The sequence below is a fragment of the Rhinolophus ferrumequinum genome, chromosome 2 (genome assembly GCF_004115265.2).
Source record: "Rhinolophus ferrumequinum isolate MPI-CBG mRhiFer1 chromosome 2, mRhiFer1_v1.p, whole genome shotgun sequence".
In the NCBI taxonomy this organism is placed as follows: domain Eukaryota; kingdom Metazoa; phylum Chordata; class Mammalia; order Chiroptera; family Rhinolophidae; genus Rhinolophus; species Rhinolophus ferrumequinum.
The window spans coordinates 6,873,930-6,886,903 of NC_046285.1; positions in this window are offsets into that span (position 1 = coordinate 6,873,930).

Below are 12,974 nucleotides of genomic sequence, written 5' to 3' on the forward strand. Positions count from 1 at the left end.
CTCCACCTTATTCTCAGGATAAACACTCAAGAGATCAGACTAATGTGAAGACTGGCTTCCAACCACAGGAATCAACCACTAGAAAGAACGGGGGTCCCCAAAGTGCAACCCACAGGGTCTCTTGCTGGGCCGACTGCAGCCCTTTTGTTTGGGGGAGCTTGGTGAAGGGGCTCTCCTTCAGTAGCTGAGGGGAAGGAGAGCCCTCCAGCATGGACCTCCTTCAACATTTCAATAATGGACCGCCGTCCTGACGCCTGCCAGTTGAGATCAGCCCTGCCTGTGTTTGAGGCAAAGTGGACAGTGTTTTTGCCCTTAAACACACCCTCCTCTGATCTGACTCTGTGCATTCGCTGTGTGTGTGTGTGTGTGTGTGTGTCTGTGTCTTACTAGATTTAAGGTTTACAAAGGTAGCGTGATGCCTCGCACAATGTAGACAGTTCATAAATGTATTTTAAATGGAATGGATTGAATTATTTATTTATTCCACAAGCTTTGTAATGTTCATGGCCATATGATAAATGAAATCATGTTTGGTTTCCTTATGTGTGTTTGATTTTCATACAATTATATTTCATACCAAGAAGAAATCCAATCAGCATTGTCATATAGAAACATCTGACCGACACATAAAGCTTCTTAATCAAAATAACATTTAAGCTTTAAAATTGATGTATAAGTGCTCGCTTCTGCAGAATATATAAAACTGAAGTATAAACAAGAGGAAAATTCATTGATTTGCTAATTGTCTTATCCTGCTGTGGACTCTGCTGTCTAGAGCTACAATCATGAATGCATATAATAATTAATGCAGAGCCTAGGAAAATTAGTCAAAAGTATAAGGTCGCTTTTAGATTACTAGATATTGATAGAGCTTTTATTTCATCCTCAACTATAATTTTAATCTTTGAGAAATTTTAATGCAGATGGAAACAATGGGAAGAAATAATTGCTAGAGGAAATATTTCTGTTAAGGTGGCAGATTAGGGAAAAGGTAAAATTTTTCTGGCTGAATATAAATTTTCTGTGTATAATTATAGAAAAGTCTTAAAATAATAGTAAAAGATTCTTCCAATAAAATCTGTTAAATGACTGTGTATTTGAAGATTTGGCTCAAACACTTCATGTGTAATAGTGCATAATACTTTTTAACTGAAACTTTTCAAGGAGACATATCATTGAGTCAAGGAATTCCTTTCTGTTTAGACAGTATTGTGAATAATAATTTGTACTCACTAAGGTTTAAGAGACTATTGCTCTTGGAACAATGGATTTTCTTCCACCCAACAGTCTTTTGTAAAAAAAAAAATATCTTTGGAAATATTGGTAAGAGATACGCAATTACTGAATTGAATGTATTTAATGAAACTGATCTGTTATTTTATTAAAAAATTTTTTTACAGGCATTCTGAAATTGATGACTTAAAAGTTAATTTAGGAGAAAGTGCTAGCAATTGATGCAAAAATATGTATTTAAAGAAAATCTCACACATTTCATCTGTAGGTAACTATACACACAAACTCAATTAATCATAATACCAACAGGATTCTTGTATTTGTTTTGTTAACGTGATGCATAATTTCTGGGTTACATAAAAAAAATGGACATGTAACTTGTTTTCAAAACAACCAGATGGTGGTACAAAAGTGTTAAAAACATAATCCCACCCAAACTAGAATGGTATCAGTGAAGGGTAGGGCGGTGCTCTGGCAGCAGTGGCCTGGTTTGGTTGCCTCTGCTCACCATCCTCTCTATAACGCTGGACTGACTCAGGGGTCTTCAGCTGGGAGAGCCAATCTTGGGTTGTTTAGTGAGAGCTCTCAGCACCAAGATGACAGTAGCAAAGATAAAACCAGAGGCTGTTCATAGTCAGAGGCCAAATCACAAAGAAGGGAATACTAGAGTCTGTTAAGCAGAGAGTCTGAAGGGAAAAGTGAGTTCAGAATCTATGGATTCTGTCATGGATTGTTTGTTTTGAAGACCTCAGGATCAGCCACTGAAATCATGGCTTGGGTCAGTCTTAAAAGTACAGTGCTTTGAAACTGGGACATGAAAAAACAGCACCAGAAATGTGTTTCTTTTTTTCTTTTCTTTTTTCTTTTTTTGACTTCTCTTTAGTGGAAGATAAAAATGTTCTCCTTATTTCTCCATACTTTGCAAAGCTGATTGGCTACAGATTCCAATGAGCTTTCATGACCGCATCCTGTCAAGTATGCCCACTTTTTCTCTAGTTTACTAAGACTTCTGGTTTAAGCTGACATTTCAGTTGAGTTCTCCGAAATTTTAAAGGGTCGTTGCAGTACTATGGTAATTCTTCAACACATCCCTTCAAGCCTCCTAGTGTTATCATTAAAGTGTCTTTTCAGCTGAAAAGCCATTGTCTATGCATATGACTAAACCCTAGAGATTCAATTAGGCAGCTCATGGAGTTGTCAACATGCAAATGAGCTTAGGTTTTCAGAGAAGGCCAACTGGTTTGGTATGAATGAAAGACTTTTCTCCTAGGACTCTGAGGATAATATTAGTAGAGGCAACATGGGCCGCAGTCAGAAGATCTGGGAACTTCTCTTGGATTGGTTATTTGGGCTTTGATTCTTCATTTTCTCCATTTGAAAATAATCCCTACCTTATAGGTTTATTGTAAGAATTAATAAACTGGTTGCATAGGAAACAAACTTTATATACAATAAAACACTGTCCAAATATAAGTGATATTTTAAAAAATGCTTTGAAATCAAGTGAAATCAGGAGACACTGGGCAGTCAGACTTGATGGTAGGGATATCTAAACCAAATTTACTTCCTTTTTACACTGTTTTTCTGAACTACTGAAATATTTAACTACACGAAACATTTGCTTATTTTCTGAAGATTTCAAACTAGAAACTAGGGAAATGGATACATTTACTACATAAGTAATTTATCTCCTGGTTCTTCTCATACTTCTATGCCTATTCTCTATAGTCTTTTCTGGGTTCGTTTACTTTTTTTATTCTTTCTGTTCCTCTCAGTTCTCTAGCATTTTCTCATCATAACTTTATCACAAGGATTTAATGACCACTTATATACCAAATATTCCTCAATCTGCTTTTTTAACTCAGAAAATTCTCCTGAACAGTAATGTACAGCTTCTTTAAGTCACACTCTTTTCAAACCATTTCTTCACTGGAGTCGGTGTTATCTTTCTTAAGTGCACACTGATCCTATTATGCCCTTACTTATTTAAACCCTTCTAAGTGCTTTCCATTATTTTTTGAATTCATATCTGTCTATCTCTCTAAACTCAACTCACAGTGCACTTCACCTCACAGAAGAGACTTATTGTTTCCCAAATGTGTTAGGCAGCTTCTTATTTTCACACTATTGCTCCAGCTCCTCTCTATGTTTGAAATGACCTTTCTGTCTTGTCTGCTTAGCCAGTTGTTATTTAACATTCAAGAAGAGTGAAAATATCTTCTGTAATGTCTGTCACAATACCCTCTAAGAAATCTGCCCTGTCTGCTGGCTCCTCCAAATAGGGCTAATTACTTCCATTATTTTACTTTTTACACTGTATTGCAATTATTTGTTTATTTATTCTTCTAGCGTACCAGACACTAAGTAATTTGAACATAAGGTCCATGCCTTGTTCATCTTGGTATATGTCTCACAGTACAGTTCCAAACACATGATAAATGCTTAATAAAGTTTGTAGATAGTGATTCAATGACTGTTGAAACATTGTCACTCCATTGATCTCTGGGTTGGTTTGCATTTATCTGGACAGTGGGAAAATGTGGATCTGGAGAAGATATTACTTTTATCTTTCACTTCTTCATGCGTATCCTCTGGGATTTATGTGCTATGAGGATTCCTTCATAATAAGGAAAAAAAAACTGTTTTTCAGTCAATACTGCCAATGGATTTTCTACCACCAAGAAGCCATACTTAGAAAGATACTTATTAAATGTCATTTACAGAGAAAAAAACGCCATTTATCCATTCAACACATGTTCTCTGAACACCTACTATCTGCTGGACATGGTTCTCAGCATTGGGAATACAGCAGTGAACAAGGCAGACCAAAATTTGCAGGGAGGGCTGGAGTGAGGTGGTAAAAAAAGGAAGGAAAAAAAGGAAGGAAGGAAGAAAGGAAGGAAAGGAGGAAGGAAGGAAGGAAGGAAGGAAGGAAGGAAGGAAGGAAGGAAGGAAGGAAAGAAGAAAGGAAGGAAGGAAAGAAGGAAGGAAAGAAAGGAGGAAAGAATGGAGGGAAGGAGGGAGGGAAGGAGGAAAGAAGGAAGGAAGGAAAGAAAGAAGGAAGGAAGGAAGGGAAGAAGAAAGGAAGGAAAGAAGGAAAGGAGGAAAGAATAAAGGGAAGGAGGGAAGGAGGAGAGAAGGAAGGAAGGAAGGAAAGAAGGAAGGAAGGAAGGGAAGAATGGAGGGATAGAGGGAGGGAGGGAAGGAGGAAGGAAGGAAGGAAAGAAGAAAGGAAGGAGGAAAGAAGGAAGGAAGGAAGGAAGGAAGGAAGGTAGGAAGGAAGGAAAGAAGGAAGGAAGGAAGGAAAGAAGGAATGGAGGGGGAAAATAAATATACTTTATAGAGAGAAAGCACTTACTTTATTTTTCCATAGATCTTATATCATGTTTTTTCCCCTCAAAACCTATCTTCCCTCTTCCCTACTTTCTTTAAAACATTTTAGATGCTTAAAACTAAAGACAAATGTAAAATTAAAATGTTCTCGACAGGGTTGGCTTTGAGGTCATGACAAATATTAGGAACGGAGTTTCCATTGATACTTTGTGGAAGGAGTGAGAAAAGGCTGCCATTTTGTTAAGGTTAGTTGGGATGCTAAGCACAGAAAGTCAAGTGTGTTCTGTAATAAAGACACCATTACTAACCTGTGTTTTGATCAAAGTAAGTATTTAAAAAATTTGTTTTGCTAAATTATTGTATCCTTGTCTCCTCGGTCAGAGTAAATATGTGTATATGTGTGCAGCTCTGATCTAATACATATACTGCTTAAATGTGTGCTTCATTTGATTGGACAACATGTAATATTCAGCCATCTCAGGGCAGTAGTAACTTGTACTCTCAATTTTTTGATGATTCTTTCAAAGTCTTTTGATGAATATGTATGTCCTATAGCTATTTGAGCTATGTCTGCCCATTTTCCATCTTTTCAATTGGACATAGTTTGGTTGCTTAATACTAAAGAGTTTACAATGCATAACCACATTGGAGAATGGAAACAATTTGAATGGATGTCAAATAAGAAAAGCAGCATAAACCTCAAGCAAAGTTCTCTACATTCCCCGTGACTAATGATAGTACCGTTTCCATGGAAGTAAGCCATTCTTTCTTCTTAACTGGGAGGCAGTTTTTAATAGTGTATATCAGGGACATAAAACTAGGTTTTTTATGTACACTCACAGAGGAGTCTTGCATTCCTGAAATAATGATTAATGAAGTTTGCACAGTAGAATTTTAGCAATATAGATTTTATTTTTTCCTTGATTTAGTCATAGCTTTTCTTATTTCTATTTATGACTAGTTCCTGACTTTGGAAATTACGCAAACACTTGGGCAAAAGCACAAGAACAATAGTTCTAGAAAACGTAGGCCAGTGTTGCTCAGAGCCCTTGCCAAAACCTTTTAGTTAAAGAGATCAGACTATTTTCAAGCCATTCACTTTCTACCCTTCCTACCAGCCCTGGAGCATATGGATAAAAGTGCCTCATGGGGTTTGGAATTTGTGTCTCTGACAAGTTTGAAGAGAATTCTTTAAATGTTCTTTCATCATTTCATACAAAACTCAAAAGTTTTGCTAGGTCAGGAATTGGTGACCTTTGGCATGCACATCAGAAGTGGACTGAATGAGGGCACCATCTTGGGTACATTCCTTCCTTCTGACAAACACTCTTTTCCTTCCTTAGCTAGTGTCTCTTTTTCTTTTACTTAGGTTTCTAGTTTGTAAGGTGTTCCCTGAGAGAGAAAATGAGTCAAGAAAAGTCAACCCCTCCCCAAACCACTTGCATTTAAGAGGAGACACTGGGAGACAGAAAAGCCTGAAGGCTAGGAGAGGGGTGTTGCTTTGAGACCCGAGCAGCTAGGCTCTCTCCTTCGTACACAGTCCCCCACACTTACAGCACAGATTATAAGTAGATGGTTATAGATAAACTCCCTAGGTCAACCTCCACTTTTAAAACTATTTTCTTCTATTCATAGTTCCAACCAAAAAGTCTTAGATATATTTTACAAATGTCAAAATCCTTCTGATGTCATTCCTCAGACAAACTATTTTTCATTTTGAACAATTTTAATTCCTGTCAAGGTTTGTTTTTATAGTCATTTAATTCTAATTGTTTGACCAGTGTCACTACTTTCTTGAGAATTGTCTCCAAGTTATCTTTTTTCTCTTAATTATGCACTCAATAGCCAAATACATCTCTACAGTAATATCCAACATGCGGAGAAGTTTGAAATAAAATTTCCTAAAGCAGTAATTCATTAAGATGAGATATAATTGTTGTTTTTTACTGTTTTAAATTTATTTTTTTTAATTTCAAGGATAAAATTGTGTTTGAATTTGGAACTATTCCTTTATATATGTCCAAGTTTAGCAAGATTTACCATGACATTTTCAGGAGAAAAAAAAGCTAAGTTGAAATATAGCTCTCTTGTTCAATTTGTAGGACCACTGTGGGTACTAGACCCTTAAAATTTATTCGCAACCATACACAATACATTTTTATTTGACTTTTAAATAATTTAATTTACTTTAAAATTGTACCATTCAATGCATGTCTCTTGAGATTACTCAACCTTTTCCTGATTGCTTTTCCAAATTACTGAGGTTTCCTTGAATTTTGATCAAATTTTCCAAAGGATAAGCAACACCTCCTTCCAGGATTTTATGCTTAAAATGAATAAATAGGATCCCTGTTTCATTATCCAAGTCATGGATAAAATGTGTAAAAGCCTCTGGCTTCAGTACTCTCTGGTCTGGAACACATCCAACCAGTCCTTCTTACTTGGTGTCCCAAAACGCATCAATAAGAAATAATATTTCTCTAATGCTTGACCACAGCCACCACAGTCTGAGCAATGAACACAGAATTTCCAACACGTTTGTCCAACTTGAACACTTCACGTTACTGAGGTGGAGTTTGGTAAGCAGAGCACAGATGGATGCCCTTGGCAATGCTATCATAAGCCATTGGGAAGTGTTTTGAGTGGTGAAGTGGCAGGGGCATGAATTGGGGAGGGTCTGGTCGTGAAGAGCAAGAGCTGTGCTCTGTATAAAATGAATCCAGAATAGTTAGTGCAATAAGCCCACGCTGTATTTGAAGGACTATTCAACATAAAATAGAAGAAATTGTGTACCTTTTGGGTATAAGATGCCAATTCTTTATGACAAATATCAGACTTGAGAAAACTTGAGATTCAGTCAGATGATTAACTCTTGATTCAACTGCATGGCTTTTTTTTTCTTCCTTCTTTTTTTCTTTTTCACCATTGAGGAACCACATATAGCTCAGTGTCACAACTGGTTTAAGGTGAGCAGGGACTAGAACTCATGTTTATTAAGTCCTAGGCCAAGGTTCTTTCCAACACAACATCGCCCACATTTTAATTTCCTAATCACTCTCTTAGCCGTTTCTTTCAGTAACAATTATTTGTACTATAGTTAAAATTTGTCTTTCTCAATTGCGTCTTATCTTAATGAAGTACTGCTTTTGCTCTAATCTGATAAGTTTTATTAAGATTAGCAATCAATTTCTATTGATTTCATTGCTCAACTTTATTACTTATTTTTCATATTTCATTTATTTGACTTTTCTCAGTTTTTAATTAAATTTAAAGAAGGTAACCTTCATATACGCCCAAATCAGATAATAACAATTTTTCAGTTGTTTACTGAAATGTTTTAAAACCTTTCCAAATTGCAGTTAAAATGTTAAATTCTACCTTTATCAAATATACCATTTCCATCAAGAAAGAGAAGGAAAATTATGCTACAGGAGTCTTCCTTTACAGGTCCCCCTCATTTAAACTGTTGCTTTTCTAAATTATCTATTTTTTTTAAAGCTATGGTATGTTTATAATTGTAAACCCTCCAATATCATGTATGTTCTTGACAGGGAAGAACTTGGACTTTACTATGTGTCAAGGATATCTTAATTCTCTGTTAATAATATTCATGGCTGATAACTGTAGAAATTTTCCATAGACTAACTTCTGGCTCTTGTTTCGTGACCACAAACCACATATTTCCTGTGCTGGGCACCACAGGGCAGATTCAGATCACAATATAATCTCTGGCCCTGCATTTTTATGTCATTGTATTGAGTAAGTCAGCCAGTGGGCAGTTGAAATATTTATAGAAGCCTTTCCTAAATGTGCATGGCTAACAATAACTTAGCTCTATAACTTAGGACATGGCTACAAACTTCATAAATACATCTCACTCAGCCAAAGTAAACGTATTTCCAATTCAGCTTCCCTTTAGCTAGATCTCAAATATTTCTGCAGTTTCTTCAGTACAATGGTGTATGGTAAATGCTAACCAACCAGTTCTCCAGGAAAAATGTATAAGTACATACCTGTACACAAGTTTGTTGTAGATTTTACTGATATAAAGGATGTGCAGCACACAATTTACAAATAATAAAATATACAATATTATAAATTTTTAATATAGCCAGTTGTTTTCACAGAAAGTTTCCCTTGACTTTTGCTGAACTCTTGTACTGGTGTGGTGGCCAATCTATGGTTTCAATTCAACCATGATTTGCCAAATGCAATTGCATCTCTTTTATTATAAAAGAATGGAAGAAAACAAAAATGGAACAAAAGCCAAAATAAAAAACAACCTTTTAGCAGAAAAGAGTGACAGCCATTAAAGTCTTTATCCTCATTCTCTTGCCCCATTTCTAAGCCCAGCAGTAGTTCCTGTAAGCAATTTCCTTCCAGTCATTTTTAATGGAATCAGCATAATGTGGTGAAAAGGCCACTACTTAGGATCCAATTCAGGTGTTGTCATCTGTTCTCTCTGTGACAGTAGGTACTATGTTTCCCCAAAAATAAGACCTAGCCGGACCATCAGCTCTAATGCATCTTTTGGAGCAAAAAGTAGTGTAAGACCGGTCTTATTTTAATATAATATAAGACTGGGTATAATATAGTATAGTATAATATAATATAATATAATATAATATAATATAATATAATATAATACAATATAATACCGGTCTTATATTAATTTTTTGCTCCAAAAGATGCATAGAGCTGATGGTCTGGCTAGGTCTTATTTTTGGGGAAACAGGGTACCTTACCTTACTTCTCAGTTTCTTCATTTGCAATTTGGAGTAGTAAAAACATCTGCATCATACTGTTTGTGTGAGGATTAAATTAGTTAATATGTAGATTTACAGCACTTAATTAACAATTAATTAGGATTAAAAGATTCAATCCATATATGTTAACAGTTAGTACATGAAAGAGAGAGAGGGAAAGATACAAAGATAAAAACTGACATAAACTGTATATATAAATAAATTTACAAATTAAAAAAAACATTGCAACTAATTTGGTCTTTGGAAATATATTTCTGGGATTATGCAGGCTGTTATTTGAGGTCATAAAAACAATGTAGCTGTGAGTTCAGAGATGGGAGAGATAGTTTCTAACTAGTTTGTCTAAAAAAGGAACAATAGAGGCTTTGGCCTAATTTATTGAAACAGTAGGACAAAATAATGATTCAAAGGATGAATTCGTCAGCAGTCTAAAACATGCACAGTATTTTAAAGTTTTTTTTTCCTACAGTATTTAAATGTTGGAAGATTTCTCATAAATGTCTGTATTTTTGGCTTTCATTGAAAAATTGGAATATCTCATGAAAAACCTTTGTTTCAATACTGCCAATGTCATTTGGAGGCAAGTTGACTTAGTTGGCTCAAGCTGCCATAACAAAATACTATAGACTGGGTGGCTTATAAACAACAGTAATTATTTTTCAGTACCAGACGCTAGGAAGTCCAAGATCAAAGCAAACGGATTGTGTCTGGTGTGAGTCCACTTCCCAGTTCATAGGTGGCTTTTTTCTTACTGTGTTCTCACATGGCCAAAGGGCAGAGAGGGAAAGTGAGCTCTCTCAGCTCCACCTTTATGACCTCATGTAATTCTAACTACCTCCCAAATGTCCCACTTTTTAATACCATCACATTGGGGGTAGGGTTTCAAAATATAAATTTTGGGGGGACACAAATGTTCAGTCAGTAACACAAATAATGATTGTCCCTCTAGAAGGGGCATCCACCCTTTCCATGGCTGTGGCAGCAGTCGACATGTACTCAAACCTGTGAACTGGACTTCAAACTTGCAGCCACTGAAGAACGGGTGGTACACGGGTGTTAAACTCTTCAATTCCAGGTTTACCCATTGCTGTACACGAGGTCTGACAATAAAGTTTGTGAACTTGTCTTTAAAAAAGTGCTACATACCTCATTGCTGAATATCACTACGGTCACCTTTGAAGTATTCCTCTTGGGAAGCTGTGCACTGACGCCAGCACCTAGTCCACCCTTCAAAGCAATTTTGGAACTCTTTCTGGAATGGCCATCAGAGCTGTCGTCGTATTATCCTTGATGTCCTGAATGTCATCAAAATGTCTTCCTTTCAATATTTCCTTTATCTTTGAGTAAAGAAAGAAGTCATTGGGGGCCAGATCAGGTGAGTAGGGAGGGTGTCCCAATACAGTTATTTGTTTACTGGCTAAAAACTCCCTCACAGACAGTGCCGTGTGAGCTGGTGCATTGTCGTGATGCAAAAGCCATGAATTAGTTGGCGAAAAGTTCAGGTCGTCTAACTTTTTCACTCAGCCTTTTCAGCACTTCCAAATAGTAAACTTGGTTAACTGTTCAGTTGGTACAAATTCATAATGAATAATCTCTCTAATATCAGAAAAGGTTAGCAACATCGTTGCAACAAGTTCTTAATTGTCAGACCTTGTCGATCACACATCCACCTGTTTGGCTTTGTTGAGAGGCAAAAAGTACTCAACAGTGACATGTAGCATAATTGAATTTAGCAACTCTCATGACGTGTAGACCAGTCATGCTTTGAATTGTTACAGAAGAGGCTGGCCATACCTTTCCAGGGTCTATACCATATTAAGGGAGGGTTCAAGCCCACACTAGCAAGGCTACCTCTGAACTATTCTTTTTCCCACGTGCCCCTGTCTTCATATTCATGTGCTCTTTTTTTCCTTTTTTCTATTTCGAGCTAAGATTTACATAACATAAAATTTATTATTTTAGTCACTTTAAGTTACAGCTCGGTGGCATTAAGTCCATTCATATTGTGGAACCATTATCACCAGCCACCTCCAGAACTCTTTTCATCTTGCAAAACTGAAACCCTTTACTCACTTAACAGTAGCTTCCCATTTTCTCCTCCCCCTTACCCCAGGCAATCACCATTTTACTTTCTGTCTCTGTGAATTTGACTCTCTAAGAACCTCATATGAGTGGAATCATACAATTTTTGTCCTTTTGGGGTTTATTTCACTTAGCATAGTGTCTTCAAGATATGACCATGTTGTAGCACGTGTCAGAATTACCTTTGTTTTAAAGGATGAATGGTAACATTCACATTTTGTTTATCCATTTATCTATCAATGGACACGTGGGTTGTTTCCACTTTTTGGCTATTGTGAATAATGTTGTCATAAAAAAAGTGTGTACAAATATCTGTTTCTGCTTTCAATTCTTTTGTGTTTATACTCAGAAGTGGAATTGCTGGATCATATAGTAATTGTTTAATAATTTGAAGAAACACTGTACAACTTTCCACAGCTGTTGCACCATTTTATATTCCCACCAGCAAGATACAGGGTTCAATTTCTTCACTACAGAGTTCTTTTATGCCATCTCCTCTCCTACTGCGGAAACTTCCTTCTGTGTGGCAAGTTTGAGGTCTACCTTAAAATATGGTGTTCTAACAAACAATATTAAGATAGGTATCAGAGTAAGAGTCAAATAGAAAATTCCACAAGGCTAGGAAAAGATCTGTGTAATATACACTTTTGCTAGGCACGTGGAAAGTCCTAATCCCCTTTCTTCTAAGGAGAAGTTTGATCCCTTCTAGCTGGAGAGATTTAATAGGTGTTAAAATGACTGAGACTTGAGCTTAAGGATTTATCGAATTTTAATACCTGGCATAAAATATCCGACACAGACATACTTAAAAATTCTATATAACACAGGAGGAGGAAATTGGGAATAAAGACCCAGCTAAAATGAATCCCTTGTGTGGCATTAATAGAAGGGCTGAGGAACTATTTCCATGATTATGTTTGCTAAAATATACAATAAATATATTAATGGGAGTGATGTTAGAGCTTTTAGATATAGCTTTTAGTTCATATTCTACTTGCACGTGTAGTCTAGAAACTAAGGAATCTAAACTTAATAAGAAGATGTGTCTGCTGTTGGAGAAGAAAGGGTTTGGACACATCATGTTCTACTCAGTTCAAGAGACTGTGGCAATGGGGAATGTGGTTTGCACAGCTTTATACCAGGGGTCCTACTATTGCTATAATAGAACCAAACACTTTGGAGAGAAGGAAAGTTGCACTGTATTTAGGAGTGGGCTTAAGACAAAAAAATTCTAAACTGAGATAAGGCAGAGTAGAATCCATTCTATCTCCCTGGCTTAAAGACAAAAGGACTAAAATGGTGGGATGCAACTTATAGGTATGTATTTTGTGCACTGCTGCCAGTGGATTTGGCCAAGAGTTTATATCCTGGCATAAGAAGAGTGAATACTCTGAAGTTAAATGCCCCATCTCATGAAGTCTGGGTTCTGTAGAATCACCAGGGAAGAGCATGTGTCTTACTGACTGGAATCCTTACAGCGGGCCTCACTCCTCGGGCTTCTATCTCCTGCTCCAGGAAGAGGAATGACAATATTATATTTACAATCCTTCTGCTGTAGCA